At 40.0% G+C, this 18,342-nt stretch overlaps 2 protein-coding genes across 3 annotated transcripts in view; one reads left to right on the plus strand and one right to left on the minus strand.

Annotated features, from left to right (window-relative positions):
* Nucleotides 1–680, minus strand: part of Marchf5 (membrane associated ring-CH-type finger 5) — a 34,473-nt gene extending 33,793 nt beyond the window's left edge. Inside the window, exon 1 of the mRNA XM_074078778.1 lies at nt 553–680. The gene's annotated coding sequence lies outside the window, so the exon portion shown is untranslated. The remainder of the gene's footprint in view (nt 1–552) is intronic.
* The window catches only part of Cpeb3 (cytoplasmic polyadenylation element binding protein 3), a 179,367-nt gene that overhangs the window by 245 nt on the left and 160,780 nt on the right, over nt 1–18,342 (plus strand). The window contains exon 1 of one of the 2 annotated variants that reach the window (XM_074078773.1): nt 15–152. The exons of the other annotated variant lie outside the window; for it this stretch is intronic. The gene's annotated coding sequence lies outside the window, so the exon portion shown is untranslated. Of the gene's footprint in view, nt 1–14; nt 153–18,342 lie in introns of those variants that run through there. 2 annotated transcript variants of the gene reach the window in all.

Consider the following 18,342-nt stretch of genomic DNA (forward strand, 5'->3'; position numbering starts at 1 on the left):
CCGGACCACCGCCGCCGCCGCGCCCGCCAGCCTGCCGCCCTCCCGCCCGGCGCCCTCGGGTTTCCTTCTTCCAGGGGGGAAAAAAAAAATGTCCTTCGAGCCGCTTTCCGGGAAGCAGCGGGATGCGCCGCTCCACTGTCAGTAGCAACAAGGTCAGCACTCCCCGCCCGTTTCCATTCTCTTGCTCTCAGGTGGGACTGAGTCAGGTGACGGGTGGAGGCTGAGGGCCATTTCTCGTCAGGGTCGCTAAGCCAAGCCCAACCCTGTCTGTGGCGTCGCGTCGGGCAGTGGCGGCGGGGGGATGCCCTCTCTTCCCTGCCCCCACCCTGTCCCCAATCGCTTGGTCCTAGTCTGTCCGGCGTCAGAGCCCGTTTTAGGGGAGTTACGCTTGAGGGTGGGTGGGGAGGGGCTTCCCCGACCCGACAGTTTCCACCCCGCGTGTGTTTAGGGTTGGGATTGGGCTGGCGGGGGACAGGCGACTCTAGTGCCGTCAGTGAGTTTTCCTTGGGCTCGCCCATGGAACGTAGTCGTGAATAAATAGCCCTTGCTTACTCAGCTGTAGGCTGTCAGGGTTGTGCGCTCCCTTTCCGCAGCAGGTCACTGTTAACCATTTCTTGTCTCCTTGACACCCCTCGGCAGCTGATTAGAGGGGACCAGTCACAAATCATTGGCACCCTAGGGGTGGCCTGGGCGGGAGGAAAGGGTTGTTCGTATTGTAAACAAATGAGAATTTGGACGACCTGGGATGGTCTCTGGTGCTGTCTCTGATTGGTAGGATGCTTGATGGGTTTTCCTGGATGATGCTTACTGTCTCCTGCAAGATGTTTGAGTTTTCTTTAGATGCAAATGTGTTTTTAAAGATTTTTTATGTATTTTTTAAAACAACCAGCACTTATTTGAACTAGCGTGTGTTTTGCCAGGGTAAATATATTTATATTTATTAAATAAAATTAACGTGACCAGAAGTTTTTTTGGCCTCCAGTTTCTGAAATATGCTTTTGTGAAAGGCTTTGGGATATTATAATTAACTCACCTTTTTTCTTATGAAATGAGAATGAAATGAGAAACAGGCCCACTCTAGGGGAGGAAAAATAACTATTTAGCTCAATCAGGGTATTTAATTTTATTTTTTTGGTGGGATTTCGGTTTGAACTTGAGCTTCACAAAGCAGGTGCTCTGCCATGAGGTATTTAATATCTTAATTTTTTCCTCCTTGTACTGTGTAAGCTTTCCTCTACTGTCTACTTATCTCTTAAGAAATTGTCAGTCACAGGAGTTGGATATAGACATGCTGATTAAAAACATAGTTTTATCATACTGTTATCTATTAGATTAGTGCAAACTCCATTTAGCTTTATGATTTATACCAAAAGGAGTTCTTATCTCATCTTAGGATTTCTATTTGACCCTAAGTTGGAAAACATGATACACTTCTGTTCATAGCAAAGCCTTGTGCAGATTGACTTTATTACCAAAAAATGGGGTTATATATTTGCATTTTTATGAAAAGTCATTTTCCTGGCTGTTTCGAAAACTTTGAAGTAGAAAAGAAATTCCGTTATTGGGGCACTCAGTGATAGAGCGCTTGCCTCACATGCACACAGCCCCAGATTAGTTCACTAGCACTAAAAAAAAAGTTTCTGTTATTTACATAAGAATGATTTGCCCCAACTTAGCAATTTTGCATCTTCCAAGAGAAATGAAAACACTGTCTGGGCTGGTGGAGTTACTCAAGTGTTAGAGTGCCTGTCTAGCAAGCATCAGGCCCTGAGTTTAAACCCTAGTACCATCAAAAAAAAAAAAAAAAAGCTCTCTACACAAAGATTTGTTTGTGAATGTTTATAGCAGCATTATTCCTAATATCCAAAAAAGTGGGAACAACCCAAATATCTACCAACTGATTAATGGATAAGCTGCATAGGGTATATCCATACAATAGGGTATTACAAGGTTATGACAAGGAAAGAAGTTCTGATAATGCTATAACATAGAAAAACCTCAAAAACATGCTAGGAGAAAGGAGCCAGTCACTAAGACCACATTCCATTTATGACATTTCAGAAACAGGCAAATCAATAGAGACAAAAAGTAGATTAGGGCTGTATAGGGCTGGAGGGGTTAGAAATGAGTAAAGACTGCTGAGTATGAGTTTCCTTTTTAGGGTGATAAAAAGGGTCCTAGAATTAGATTGAGGCAGTATTTACATAATTTTGTGAATTGTATCACAAAGGGTTAAAAAGAAGGAGATTTTTGTCATGGTGGCACAACTCTATAACTATATCCAAAAAACTGCATTGAGTCATACATTTATAATGGGTGAACCAGGAGTGGTGATGCACACCTACAGTCCCAGCACTTGGAAGGCTGAGGCAGGAGAATTATGAGTTCAAGGTTAGCCTGGGCTATGTTGTTAGACCCTGTTTCAAAAATAATAATAATGATAATAAAATGGGTGAGTACTGATCAGTGCCAGGCACCTGTAGTCCCAGCTACTCAGGAGGCTGAAGCAGGAGGATTGCTTTAGCCAAGAAGTTTGAGCCTAGCCTGAACAACATGGTGAGACCCTCTCTCAAAATAAATAAAATAAATTAAATGGGTGAATTCATGTACCAAATTACATTTCTATAAAGCTGTAAAAAGAATAATGAGGCGGGGGGCTGGTGGCTCATGTCTGTAATCCTTGCTACTCAGAAGGCAGAGATCAGGAGGATCACAGTTTGAAGCCAGCCTGGACAAATAGTTCTCAAGACCCTGTCTTGAAAATACCCATCACAAAGAAGGGCTGGTGTAGTGGCTCAAGGTGTTGGCCCTGAGTTCAAGCCCCAGTGCTGCAAAAAAAAAGGAATAGTGTGTTCTAGGCCAGGCACTGGTGGGTCACACCTGTCATCCTAGCTACTCAGGAGCTACTCCTAGCTAATCCAGGAGAAGGAGAACAGGAGGATTACAGTTGGAAGCCAGCTGGGCAAATAGTTTGCAAGACCCTATGTCGAAGAAACTCATCATAAAAAAGGGGCTGGTGGAGTGACTCGAGGTGTAGGTCCTGCGTTCAAGCCCCAGTACTGGGGAAAAAAAAGAATAATGATTTCTATATAAAATGTTCATAAGCAAATTATCTAAAGAAAGATAAACATAACTGATAAATTATTTATTGTCAAACTTTGTTTTATCCATATTGGTAAAACTCATGATTGATAAAACTTATGAAATGAATTTGTCTTTGTGTTTGAAATGGGTAACACCTGTAGCCTGAGTTTCACTATTGTCTGTCAACTTTGTTTTCCATGACTTGCATTTTTCTGCAGGACTCAAAATAGTTGAAATTATAATTAATCTCTGATTTTGAAGGAAAAATATCTTAATTACTTAGAACTTAGTATGAATTTAAAAAATGAAGTGCACTCTTACATTTTATATAAGGTTAAAAGTTTATGGTAAATGATTTCAGCCAAGGGAATAAGCAGTAGGACTATAGCTAACTTTTTTTTCCTTAAGAGATTTTTTAATAGAAGTTAACATACTGAAAATATGTAAAGATTTCCCAGTTTCAGAGGACAAGGACAAGAACTGATAGGGAAGATTTACCCTAAAGAGTTATGAAATATTTTAATATACTGTAATAGATTTAGAAATACTTGATTATGAACTATTCTAAATATGTCAAGAAATTTAAAATATGTATTACTTTAATGCTCTTCCATCACACTTGTTCTGAACTGTCTACCAAAAGGGGCCCTAAAAGTATTTCATAGAGAAATGGTAAAACATTAAGGGGCCCTCCAAGCAGAACTGTCATTTACCAAATTTGTTGACAAACTGCAATGAATCCTTATTGCAGGCCACAGAAAGTTCTTCATTAAGTCCTTTAGCAGATGTTCCCAGAGAATTTATGCTGTGCATGGGTACCCTAGAGCAAGTTAAGCTGTAATTACCCTGTGTGAGTCCTGAAAATGTTTGTAGTTAGGAAAATAAAACAAGGTGCTTCCCTATGAAGTAGATAATACGGCAGCATATGAGAGAGTGTTGAATGAATGGCATAGAAATAAAAGCCAACATCAAAGTTCAAGACTATCATGGGCTGGCATGTAAGACAGAACTTTGTGAAAAAGGGGTCTGGGCTGAACCTCCTTCTGTTTGTGTGTGTGTGTGTGTGTGTGTGTGTGTGTGTGTGAGTGTGTGTATGAGAGAAAGAGAGAGATAGTGTACTAGGGTTTGAACTCAGGGCCTCACGCTTGCTAAGCAGGTTCTCTACCACTTGAGTTACTCTGTCAGCCCTGTTTGGTTGGGTATTTTTGAGATAGGGTCTTGAACTAGTTGCCTGGGCTGGCTTCAAACTGTGATTCTCCTGATCTCTGCCTCCTGAGTAGCTAGGATAACAAGCGGATAACAAGCGTGAGCCACCAGTGCCCAGCCTGCACTGACCCTTCTTCTAACAAGGGAAGGAACTGTGTAATTGAAGAGGTAGAGAATGAATATCTTGGGTCTGGATAAGGATGAAAAGATGTAAACAGAGGAGTTAACTTCTGTGACTGGAACTGTAGATATCTGTTATATAACTGGAAAGTATGGTTGTCTGATTAAGTAGAGAATAGTTAAAAGATCTTGAATCTGTCAATTCACTTAACAAATATTTAGGCACTGGGGATATAGTGATGAGCAAAGCCAAGTACAGTCTGCCTCACAGATTCTAATGGGAGAGAGAATCATAAATAAATGTTAAATTGCAAATGTGGTACACAGTGTTATGAGAAATTATAATTATGGATTTGACCTAGTCAGGGAGGTCAGGAAAAGTTGCCCTGGAGGAAGTGTTTAATATACTAAGGCCTGAAGAAGAGTAGGCAATAAGTAGAGAAATGGAAGTAGAAAGAGCATCCCAGGCCAAAGAATAGCATATGCAAATGCCCCTGTGAAGAAAAGCCCTTGTGATGAACAGGAAAAACTGAAACAAAGACAGATCTTTTTTTTTTTTTTTTTTTTGGTGATACTGGGGTTTGAACTCTGGGCTTCCACTTGCTAGACCGATGTTGTACTACTTGAGCCACACCTCTAGCCCAAAGAAGGATCTTGAGGCACATTGGAACCAAAAAGATCAGTGAGTGACAGACTATGAAGAAAGCATCTTTTTTAAGTCAATTTAAGGAATGTTGCCCCTAGGAGAGATGGAAACTGCTAGGGGAGGAAAAGGGCATATGAAAACAGACCTGTTCTATAGGAAATAGGAAGTTAATTAATTTTTGTGACACAGAGAATCCTGGAAATTCTGATGTGTGCCTTATAGCAGTACCTAATTAACTTCTTTTTTGCTTTCATTTTTATTTTGAGACAGGGTCTCACTATGTGGTACAGGCTGGCTCAGAACTAGAGATCCTGCTGCCTACTGAGTACTGGGATTACAGGCACGAACCACAATGTCAGACTAACTATCTTTAACAAGATTTTTTTTTGGATACAGGATGTCATCTTATAGCTCTGGCTACCCTCAAACTATCTATGTAGCCTAGACTGGTTTGAAACTCAAGATCCACCTGATTGCCGGGATTTACTGGCTCAGCTAACAAGTTCCCTAAATGATTATTGGACTAAGGTTTAAGAATCTCTGCAAAGGTGCTACAGTGGCTGGGCACAGCAACTCAAGCATAGCTTTGAATCTTAGCATTGCTGTTCAAAAAGCAGCTCTGCAGCTTTGGACAGGCTATAGAATCTCAGCTTCCTCATCTCCAGGGAAGAATTACAACTCTTACCTCACTGGGTTCCTGGGAGGATTAAATGAGAAAACTCATTCCAGTTGTTCAGTTAGAAGGCCAGGTATATGGTTCAGAGCTCAGTTGGTATTAGCTATTAAATTGTTATTGCTAAAAGTTTTGCAGTAAAGGTAGTATGCAGGGTGGATTGGAAACAGAGATGAGTTTGGCCTGGCTAGGTCTTACTAACTTGGCCATTTTCAGAAATTTGCTTTAATGTAATTGCTAGGTCTTTTTTGTTTTGTTTTGTTTTATTCTGTTTGTGTTATTTTGAGAGTGGATCCCACTGTATAGCCCAGGCTTTTGTCAAACTTGTGATCCTCCTGCCTCCACTTCCCAAGTGTTGTAATTATAAGCATTTACCATGATGCTTAGCTTGCCCACTATCCTTGAAGATTTGTAGATGATCTAATGACATTTATGGAGAGACTTTAGTTCCCAGTACATACTGTACTGGCTTCATATCTACAGGATTACTTTAAATTGACTTGTTTTCTTTCTTTTTTTGTGAAGGGGAGGTGGGGCTTGGGTTTTAACTCAGGACTTCGAACTTGCAAAGCAGGTCCTCTACTGCTTGAGCCATACCTCCAGTCCATTTTGCTCTAATTATTTTGGAGATGGGGTCTTGCAAATTGTTTGCCCTGGCTGGCCTCCTCAGCCTCCCAAGTAGCTAGAATTTATAGGCATGAGCCACCAGTGCCTGGCTTGATTTGTTTTCTTAATTTTAGGCAGAGGCTTCACTGGCCACTTATAGAGGATAGTTTAAAAACTGTCTATCTTTGTTTATATCCCAGGGAATAGGATCCTGTCTGTCTGTCTGTCTGTCCAACTATCCATCCATCCACACTCTAATGGCATAGATATTTACAGAAGATAAAGAATTTTACAAATAATCTTCACTGATCAATTTGCATTCTTATAAATAAGAACGCAAACTCATTACTTTTCATTATCCTTGCTTAAATTCCTCTCTTTAGGTTATGTGTCCCTGGAATATTCAGTGGTGTGTTAAGGGTAAGAAACAAAATCACAAGATAATGTATCACATCTTCCTTTCCATAGCTTGTTCCTGGAGTAGCAATTTTATGAGAAATTGTATATATGAAGAATTATTTTCCTTTTTAAACAAACATGGATTTCATAGAGCTGCAGTTCTCAAAGTGTGGCCTTATAGACCCTAGAGCTTTCTGAGACCTTTTTCAGGGAGCATGTGAGGTCAAGACTATTTTTGCAACAGGAAACAGTATTTGCATTTTCACTGCATCAACCTTTACATTGATAGCACATGTAATGGTATATAAAAATTTCTTGCACCTTAGCACCATTCAAGGCATTGGCATCAAACAGTACTAATGGTCATATATTCACTACCATGTGCATGCCATAAAAAAACAAAAACCAAACAAAAAAATCAGTTTCACTTAATGTTCATGATTAAGCAGTAAAAAATAGCCATTTTAATAAGTCTTGACATCACTCTTCTGCATCCAAAGTATGATAGTGGAACACAGTAGTACCCAGCTGTAGTCCCAGTTGCTTGGGAGCCTGAAGCAGGAGGATTGCTTGAACATAGGAGTTTGAGGTCAGACTGGGCAATATAGTGAGACACTGTCTCTTAAAAAACAAAAAACAAAGTATGATAGTTGTTTCAGAGGAAACTCTTATGTACTTAAGATGCAAGTTGAAGCCAGGTGTAGTGGCTCATGCCTATAATCCTAGCTACTCAGGAGGCAGAGATCAGGAGGATCACAGTTGGAAGCCAGCCGGGGCAAATAGTTCACGAGACCCTATCTCAAAAAAAGCCATCACACACACACACACACAGACACACACACTCAAAAGGGTGGAATGGCTCAAGGTGTAGGCACTGAGTTTAAATCCCAGTACCACACACACAAAAAAAAGATGGCAAGTTGAACTGGCTGCATTTTCAGCATATGCTTTTCTTTGGTGGACTGGGGTTTGAACTCAGGGCTTCATGCTTGCAAAGCAGGCACTGTACCACTTGAACCACACCATTTTGCTCTGGTTATTTTGGACATGGGGTCTCTCAAACTATTTGCCTGGCTTGGCTTTGAACCTCAGTCCTCCTGATCTCAACCTCCCAAGTAGCTAGGATTACAGGCGTGAGCCACAGTGCCCTGCTCATCATATACTTATTGTTTGTTTGTTTTGTGTTTGAACTCAGGGCTTCACTTATGTTCTCCCAGTTTGCTACCTCCTCAGCATCTAGGTTCTGATTTTATGTGTATATTTACTGTGTTTTGTTTTGTTTTTTTTCCTGTCTGGGGAAGGTCTGTGACTCCAAACTGATTCAGAGCTATTGCTCTTACAACTTGACTTTCAATGTTTACTATTACCCCAAAACTTTGTTGATTTCAAAGCTTCACAGAAATGAACAGTGGCTCCTGTTCACAATGATGGATAGATTTTCTGTTGAGATGGAATGAAGATGATAATGAACCTAAAATATGAAGTGTTATAAATAGACATGCCCTGGTGCACTGTGAAGGAAAAATGGAAGTGAATTTCAAAGGGGGAAGATAATATATTTTTCAAAATTCTTTTTGAGACAGGGTGTCACTCTGTAGCTAAGGCTGGCATTGAACTTTCTATGCTCCTGCCTCTCCTCCTGAGTGCTGGGATTATAGGCTTGTACCACCATGTCTGGCTATGAAAGGTAGACTTTAAAGAACAATACAGACTGCAACCATTGTGAAGTACCCAAAACTCAAAGAAATAGGAAGATAATTTTCTAAAAAAAATAAGGAAAATCAAGCAACATTTTGAGAATGTTTCAAAAAGCAAGCATTAAACATTTTGTGCTCTATGAAGCAAAAGCCAAGGGGCTTATTGATGTGATATTTCCAATCCCAGCTTGCTTATAAGAGAGAGGAAAAAAAGCACTCAGCTAGGAATAGAAGAGTTCTTTTTTTATTTTGATAAGTACAGGTTAAAAAAAAAATCTGTCACCAAGATCATACCTAATGGTGAAAATGGAATGCTTCCACACTAGGATCAGAGATAAGTCAAGGATGTATGTTCTCAACATTGTGCTGGAGGTTGCAGCCAGGCCAATTAGGCAAGAAAAGAAATGAAAGGCACCCAGGTTGGAAAGGAAGCAGTACAACCATCTTTATTTGCAAATGAAATAATCTTCTATTTACAAAACTCATAATTACTGTTAGCTGGGTGTGATGGTGAACAGCTCTTATCCCAGCACTGAGGAGAGGGAGAATTATACAGAAGGAGAATTGAGTTTGAAGTCAGCCTGGGCTATACAGTAAGATGTTGTCTCAAAAAATTTTAAAAGAGAAAAACAATTAGTAATAAATGAGATTAGCAAGGTTTCACAATATAAGATCAATTTACAAAAATATATTGTATTTCTGTATGTTAGTCATGAACAATCCAGAAATGAAAGTAAGAAAAAACAATCTGATTCCTGAAAACATCAAAAGGAATAACATAGGTTGGGTATGTAGCTTAGTGGTAGAGCACCTGCCCAGCATGCTCAAGGCCCTGGGAAAGAAAGAAGAGAAGAGAAGGGAAGGGGAGGGGAGGGGAGGGGAGGGAAGGGGAGAGGAGGGGAGGGGAGGGGATGGAAGGGGAGGGGAGGGGAGGGGAGGGAAAGAAAAAAGATGTTAAGGAATAGATTTAACAAAAAGTACATGAAATAAGTAATTGTTATAAGAAATTAAAGATCTAAGTAATTGGAAAGAACCTTAAGTTCATCAGAAGACATTATTTTTAAGATGGTAATATTCTCTAAACTGATCTATATATTAAGTGAATTACTATCAAAATCCCATTTTTGTAGAAAGTGACAAACTGATCCTACAGTTCATATGCAAGTTTTGTTGACCCAGAATAGCCAAAAGAATCTTGTAAAAGAACAAAGTATGAGGGCTGAGTGTATGGCTCAAGTGAGAGCTTCTAGCTAACAAGCAAGAGGCCCTGAGTTTCAAATCTCAGTACCACCAAAAATTTTCTTGAACAAAGAATCATACTTCCTGATTTAATTTAATTTATTTCTTTATAGTGCTGGATGCACAATTTCTTTAGTGAATACAGGGCTTCACACATGCTAAGCAAGCATTCTACCACCGAGCTATATCTCTAGTTTCATACTTCTTGGTTTTAAAACACACTAAAAAGCTCAAGTAATCGAGACAGTGTATTAGTAGCTGCATAAGAGTAGACATTTATCAATGGAACAGGATTAAGAATCTATAAATAAGCCCGCATATTATAGTTAGTTGGTATCAGCAAGCTACCAAAACAACCAAATGAGAAAAAGAATAGCATTTCCAACAAATATGCTGGCATAGCTGGATATCCACATGCAAAAAAATGGTGCTGGGCTCCTACCTCACACCATGAACAAATAGTAGTTAAAAATGAACCAAAGACCAAAATGTAAGAGGTAAAACTATAACAGTCTTAGAAGAAACAAAGGCACAAATCTTCACGACCTGGGCTTAGACTGTTTCCTTAACTTTTCTTTTTTTTTTTTTTTGGCAGTTACAGGGTCTGAACTCAGGGCTTTACACTTGTAAAGCAGGCCCTCAACTGCTTGAGCCACACCTGCAGTCCTAGACTGTGTTTCCTTAGATATAACAGTCAGTAACAGCTGGTTACATTGTTTCTGGGTCTGCAATGAAGCAGATCATCATGGCAGAAGGGTATGATAGAGCAGAGCTGCTCACCACATCATGGTCAGGGCTTCACAGTTGTAAAGCAGGTGCTCTACTTGCTTGAGCCACACCTCCAGTCCATTTTGCTATGGTTATCTTGGATATGGGGTCTCCGAACTATTTGCCCAAGCTGGCTTCAACCTGTGATCCTCCCAATTTCAACCTTCCAAATAGCTAGGATTATAGGTATGAGCCATTGGCTCTCAGCAAGATGTACTCTTCAAAGACACAGTCCCCACCTCCTCACTAGTGATTTATTTCCTCCAACCAAGCCCTATATAGCTCATTTAGTATGAACTCATCAATGGATTAGCCCACTGATGAAGTTTGTGCTCTCATGATCCAATTCTCCTCTCAGTGATTGGCTCCACCAGCCTGGGGACTTAGCTTTCAACACATGAGCCTTTGGGGCATACTTCAGATATTAAACCATAACAGGAGTATGGTATCAAGAAAGTGAAAAGCATAAGGGTAGACAGGTGCTGGTGGCTCATGCCTGTAATCCTAGCTACTGAGGAGGCAGAGATCAGGAGAATTACAGTTCAAGACTAGCGTGGGCAAATGGTTGTGAGACTGACCATATCTCAAAAATACCCAACACAAAAGAGAGCTGGTGGAATGGCTGAAGTGGTAGAGCGCCTGCCTAGCAAGTGTGAGGCCCTGAGTTCAAGCCCTAGTGCCACCCAAAAAAAAAAAAAGGTAAAAAGACATCTCTCAGAATGGTAGAAAAATTTTGGAAATCATGTATCTGAAAAGGTACTATATGATCAATTACTACAATTCAATAATAAAAAATCCAATTAAGAATTTAAATAGACATTTCTCCATTTGTATTGGCTGACCATCCTAAAATGGATAATAACAAGTAGTAGCAAGGATGGGGAGAGATTGGAGTAGTAAAGTACTTGCCTAGTACATGTAGGGCTTGGAGCTTGATCCTGAGCACTGAAAAAAAAAGAATCACAGTCCTCATGCATTATTGACGGGAAGGTAGAATGGGGCAGTTGCTTTCATAAACAGTCTGGGAGTTCCTCAAATGTTAAACATTGAGTACCCAGAAATCCCATGCCTTGGTATATATTCCTAAGTGTTGGAATTACAGACATGTGCTACCACATCAGTTTATAGACAGACAATTCTAAGGTAAGAATGAACCTTGTGATGTTGGGTTAGAATTGGAGGTTCAGCATAAACTCATGAATTATAATTACAGACATAGTTACACACACGCTTGTTCATGCATATACTTTCTAGCATTATATGCTGAGACTGTGTTAAGCAATGACATCTCAGAACCAGTGAATATGTCCAGCACTATTTCCAATAAAGGGGGAAAGGGCTCTTTGGAAGAATTGCTGTGTCTAGATTTGGGCAGGAAAAGTGCCTGAGCCTTGAACATCTGTGGTTCCAGAAAGGGAAGTGTTCACAAAATAATGGGGGTGTGTCAAAAAGACCCACAAGCCAACTTGAAGGGACTCCAATGGCCAAACCAGGGACATTTTGAACAACATAATAAATAAGAATAGAAATGGATTATAACCTATAAAATAAATATGAATTAATGAGTCTGTACTGATAAAAATAAATGAGTAAGTCAGAACAAGTATAGAATAACTAACAAGAATAATGGTGCAAATAAAAATCATTAAGGAATGTTAAAATTAGTGGATGAATGTTAAGAAACAGAATATTTACATAGTCAGAAAGTATCCAAAGATTTGTAAGTAAAAGGGAAAAAATACTAGCTATTTTTATGGGGGCTAAATTTAGTGCACACTATCTTAACCAAGTGGTCAAAGTTGAATCATCATGATGGGACAAATCCATATCATGTTCCTTATGATATGATATAATAAGAAAGTTACAACATCACTTCTGTGGTATTATTGCCAAAATCCTATGACCTAAATTTAATCATGAGGAAACATCAAATGAATCAAAACTGAGGCACATTCTACCAAATTACTAGCTACTACTCTTCAAAGGTGCCAAGGTTCTGGATGTGGTAGTACATACCTGTAGTCCCACTCTCAGGAGGCTAGGCAGGATGTTAAGGTTAAGACCAAACTTTCACCAAAAAAAAAAAAAGAAAAAAAAAGTGCTAAGGTCATGAAAGACAGACTGAGGAACTGTCCCAGTTAAAGAAGGCTAAGGAGACTTGACAACTAAGTGTAATATGTGATCCAAGATTATAATTTTGGAAGGGATATTAATGGGTCATTTGGTAAAATAAGGTCAGCAAATTAGATAATAGTATTGAATGGATGTTAATTTCCTGGCTTTCATTATTATACTGTCATAAGTTAACATTTGGAGAACATGGTTGACAAGCATGGGAGAATTCATTTTTGTATATTTTTAAAATTCTGAAATTATTTAAAAATGAAAAGTTCTTTTAAAAAGTAAAAAAAAAAAAAGTCACTTTTAATGTCCTTGTATTACCCTTGCACACCTTATCAGGTTCCCTCCTCTTCTACCCCTCCTTCTCAGTTGTATTCTGTGCTCTACCACCTAGCTGCTGGCTTTCTTCTTTAGTAACTTGAATGCACTAGACCTTCTCCTCCTTTAGAACCCGAAGGTAGAAAGAAGTATAGAATTCCCTTTGCATGGAACATATTTCCTTTGCACTTTATCCTTTGCTTTTTAAGGCTCATTTTACTCCAGAAAACCCCTCCCTCACCAACTACAGCAAGTTCCATCATCATATAGCTTCACAAGTCTGCTATTTTTTCATAGCAGTTTCTTTCATCACAATTGCTCTAAGATTATCATGGCACTAATTAACATCTCTCTCACTCAGAAATGAATGTTCATCTTAAAAGATAGAGATGTATGATTCCTTTCTCAATGTTATTTCCATAGTGCTTTGCATGGACTTTCAAAGACTATTTGAAGAATGAATCTAAGGCATACTGTGAGCATTCTCCCACCCCCAGTAACAAACTGGAGACTGGGAACACTTTAGGTTTGAGGAGATGGAGGTGGGTGCCAGAACTGGTGGTGGTGGCAGAAAAGGATAGATGGGTCCGTTTCTGTCCTATAATAGGAAGCACAGCATTTGATAAGAGAGAAGAAAGGGTCAAAAGTAACTCAAGTCTCAAGCTGGGTGCAGTGTCACAGGCTTATAGTCCTCACTGTTCAGAAGGCTGAGTCAGGTGGATTGCTTGAGCCCTGGAGTTTAAGGTCAGCCTGGACCATATAGTAAGACCTCTATCTCTTGAAAAAAGACTTAAAGAGAGTTAGGGGTGTGGCTCAGTAGTACAGTAGTTGCCTAGTACACACAAAGCGCTAGGTCCAATCCCCAATACTGAAAAAAAAAAAAAAAGATATTTGCCAGGTATGGTGGTACATGCCTATGAATCCAGCACTGGGAAGGCTGATGAAGGAGGATTATGAGTTCAAGGCCAGCCAGGGCTACATAGCAAGACCCTATCTCAAAAAACTTAAAAAAAAAAAAAGACTCAAACTAGATCCATGTATATCACCCTATACCAAGATTAACTCAAAATGGATCAAGGATCTTAATATCAGACCCCAAACTCTTAAGTTGATACAAGAAAGAGTAGGAAATACTCTGGAGTTAGTAGGTATAGGTAAGAACTTTCTCAATGAAACCCCAGCAGCACAGCAACTAAGAGATAGCATAGATAAATGGGACCTCATAAAACTAAAAAGCTTCTGTTCATCAAAAGAAATGGTCTCTAAACTGAAGAGAACACCCACAGAGTGGGAGAAAATATTTGCCAATTATACATCAGACAAAGGACTGATAACCAGAATATATAGGGAACTTAAAAAACTAAATTCTCCCAAAACTAATGAACCAATAAAGAAATGGGCATGTGAACTAAACAGAACTTTCTCAAAAGAAGAAATTCAAATGGCCAGAAAACACATGAAAAAATGCTCACCATCTCTAGCAATAAAGGAAATGCAAATTAAAACCACACTAAGATTCCACCTCACCCCAGTTAGAATAGCCATCATCAGCAACACCACCAACAACAGGTGTTGGCGAGGATGTGGGGAAAAAGGAACCCTCTTACACTGTTGGTGGGAATGTAGACTAGTACAACCACTCTGGAAAAAAATTTGGAGGCTACTTAAAAAGCTGGACATCGATCTACCATTTGATCCAGCAATACCACTCTTGGGGATATACCCAAAAGACTGTTACTCCAGAGGCACCTGCACATCCATGTTTATTGCGGCACTATTCACAATAGCCAAGTTATGGAAACAGCCAAGATGCCCCAGCACTGACGAATGGATTAAGAAAATGTGGTATCTATACACAATGGAATTTTATGCAGCCATGAAGAAGAACGAAATGTTATCATTCCCTGGTAAATGGATGGAATTGGAGAACATCATTCTGAGTGAGGTTAGCCTGGCTCAAAAAACCAAAAATCGTATGTTCTCCCTCATATGTGGACATTAGATCAAGGGCAAACACAACAAGGGGATTGAACTATGAGCACATGATAAAAGCGAGAGCACACAAGGGAGGGGTTAGGATAGATAAGACACCTAAAAAACTAGCTAGCATTTGTTGCCCTTAACGCAGAGAAACTAAAGCAGATACCTTAAAGCAACTGAGGCCAATAGGAAAAGGGGAACAGGTACTAGAGAAAAGATTAGATCAAAAAGAATTAACCTAGAAGGTAACACCCATGCACAGGAAATCAATGTGAGTCAATGCCCTGTATAGCTATCCTTATCTCAACCAGCAAAACCCCTTGTTCCTTCCTATTATTGCTTATACTCTCTCTACAACAAAATTAGAGATAAGGGCAAAATAGTTTCTGCTGGGTATTGAGGGAGGGGAGCGGGAGGGGGTGGAGTGGGTGGTAAGGGAGGGGGTGGGGGCAGGGGGGAGAAATGAACCAAGCCTTGTATGCACATATGAATAATAAAAGAAAAATGAAAAAAAAAAAAAGACTCAAGTTTAATCACTAGTTGGATAAAAGTTGAAATGGCGTTAGTCACTTTTCCAGCAGGTTTTTTTTTTTTTGGTGCTGGGTGCCCTTTTAAACTCAGGGCCCTACACCTTGAGCCACTCCACCAGCCCTTTTTGTGATGGGTTTTTTTCAACATAGGAATTTGTTTGCCTTCCCCAAGGGGATCAAAGCTGTCTGGGTCTTGGTTCCCTGTATTCTGCTGGATAAGAATGGTACCAGTTGCTGTGAGAGGTAGATTAGGGTCTGTTTGTGAGGAGAAAGAAGGATGTTTGTATTAGAGACTAGAGTTAAAGCTGCTGTTCACAAGAAAAATTTGATTTTTTTTTTTTTTTGGTGGAACTGGGATTCAAACTCAGGGCTTCATGCTTGCAAAGGAGGTGCTCTAATACTTGAGCCACACCTCTTGTCTTGATCATCATTCTTTACTGAAAATTACTTTCTTATTTTTTTTAACTAATATCAACAAATATTGGGGTGTCACTTGCATATGCTACTCCCTACAATTTGTTTGTTTGGGAATAAGGCTGCGTACTTTACAGAAGGTTTAGTGCTTGGAGTTTCATCTCCATCACCTCAAAGTAATCAATCCCTAGTTCTAGTTCTCTTTAACTCTTCTAGATGTGCTATCTTATTCACCTCTGCTAAACACATAAACATTCCTGAATTTTAACATAGGGCATTCATGAAGAACAAAACTAGTTATTGTAGGTATCTGCTGCAAGTTGATTTCTCTTTATCTGTCATTGTTCATAGACCAAAGGACAGAATTTTTGGGAGGAGGGTGTGTGGGTGGTGTTCAACTCTTTCCTGATTTCCAAGTAACTTCTCAGATTTTTTTTTTTTTTTTTGGTACTGGGAATTGAACTCAGCGCCTATAGGCAAGCATCTTCCATTTGAGCCACATACCCAGGACCCCCATAATTTTTTTTTTTTTAAAGAGATGGAGGTTCTCACTATCTCGTCCAGCCTGGCCACGAACTCCTGGGCTCAAGTGAGCTTCCTGCCTCAGTCTCCCTGGTAGCTGAGAATACTGGTGCTTACTACCCCACACCCTACTTCTCAATTTAAAAATGAGCTAGTAGAGATGAATGGATTAAGAAAATGTGGTATTTATACACAATGGAATTTTACTCAGCCATGAAGAAAAATGAAATCTTATCATTCACAAGTAAATGGATGGTACTGGAGAACATCATCTTAAGCAAAGTTACTCTGGCTCAGAAAACTAAAAATCATATGTTCTCCCTCATATGCGGACTTTAGATCTAAAACAAATGCAGTAATGTTATTAGACTTGGGTCACACACTAAGGGGAGAACACATACAGGAGGAATAGGGAAAGGGAGGAAACCCAAAACTTGAAAGTGTTCGATGTGCCCACTGCAGAGGAGCTAATACAATAACCTTAAAACGACAAGAGGTCAATGTGGGAAGGTGACTGGGAAGTAGTGAAGAGGTCTCGTAGAGATGAACGAGTTCGGGTTGTAATTATACTTGTGCATGGAAGCAATGCTAGGAATCTCTCTGTATAGCTATCCCTACTCTTCAACAAAATTGGAGAAAAGAGCAGAATAGGTTCTGCCTGGAAGCAAGGGGGTTGGGGGGGAAGAGGGAGGGATGGGGGATGGGGAAGAAATGGCCGAAACAATGCATGCACAAATGAATAAATGAATAAAGAAAAAAAATGAGCTAGTAGAGGAAGACATACTGTTGAAACTGCTGCTTAATTAGTGATTGATTTGTTCAACTTTTTAGGGGCTCTCCACAGTGTATTAGTGTATGTGTACTTTGTGTGCCTGTTTTTGTTGCTGTTGTTAAAAGTTGCAATAGCAACTGCGAATCCAAAAGTATTCTAAATTAAAAGGCTATTTTAAAAAAGCCTGCATCAACAAACTTTTTAGGTTGTATGACTTGAAGTGTATATATCAAAGATGATGGCCAGGTTTTTAAACTAGGTGCCAGAGAGGAAATTTGGTGTTAGACTTATCTAGCCAGTGACACTAGCTGCACTCTGGGCCTTTTGTTTTATTAATACTTTCCTTTTTTTTTTTTTTGTGGTACTGAAAGTTGAACTCAGGTCCTTGCTTTTGCTAAGCAGGCCCTCTGCCCCTTGATTTTAGAGATAGGTCCACTTTATGCTAGATTGCCATCCTCCTAGGTATAGCTGGGATGCAGCCACACACCACTGTGACCGGCCATTGGTTGAGATGGGGTCTCCTGTACTTTTTGCCCTTGCCGGCCTCCAGAGTAGCTAGGAATCACTACAATAGGTCAATAGTTACTTATTTTGAAGATTCTTTCCTTCCTCCCTTTCCTCCCTTCTTTCGTCCCCTCCCTCCTTCCTTTTTTCTTTCTTTTTTTTTTTTGCGGTACTGGGGCTTGAACTCAGAGCCTTCACCTTGAGCCACTCCACCAGTCCTATTTTTGTGAAGGTTTTTTTTCGAGATAGGGTCTTGTGAACTTTTTGCCTGGGCTGGCTTCGAGCCACAATCCTCCTGATCTCTGCCTTCTGAGTAGCTAGGATTACAGAGCCACATGTGCCCGGCTCTCTCTTTTTTCCTTTTTGTGGTACTGGGTTTTGAACTCTGGGCCTCACATTTGCTAGGCAGGCACTCTACCACTTGAGTGGAGCCTTCGCTTTTTAAAAAAATTTTGACAGTACTAGGGTTTGAATTTAGGGCCTCAGTGCTTGCTAGGCAGGCACTCTACTACTTGAGCCATGGCCTCAGTCCTTTTTTGTTTTGGTTATTTTTCAGATAGGGTCTCACGTTTTTGTCAGAGGCTGGCCTTGGACCAAGATCCTCCTGCCTGTGGCTTCCTGGGTAGCTGCAATTACTGGTGCAAGCCACTGTGGGCATATTGATTAAGATGGGAGTCTTGCTAACTTTTTACTCTTTCTGGCCTCCGACAGAGATCCTCCCCATCTCCACTCCCCCAGTAGCT

This window comes from Castor canadensis, chromosome 7 (genome assembly GCF_047511655.1).
Source record: "Castor canadensis chromosome 7, mCasCan1.hap1v2, whole genome shotgun sequence".
NCBI lineage: Eukaryota > Metazoa > Chordata > Mammalia > Rodentia > Castoridae > Castor > Castor canadensis.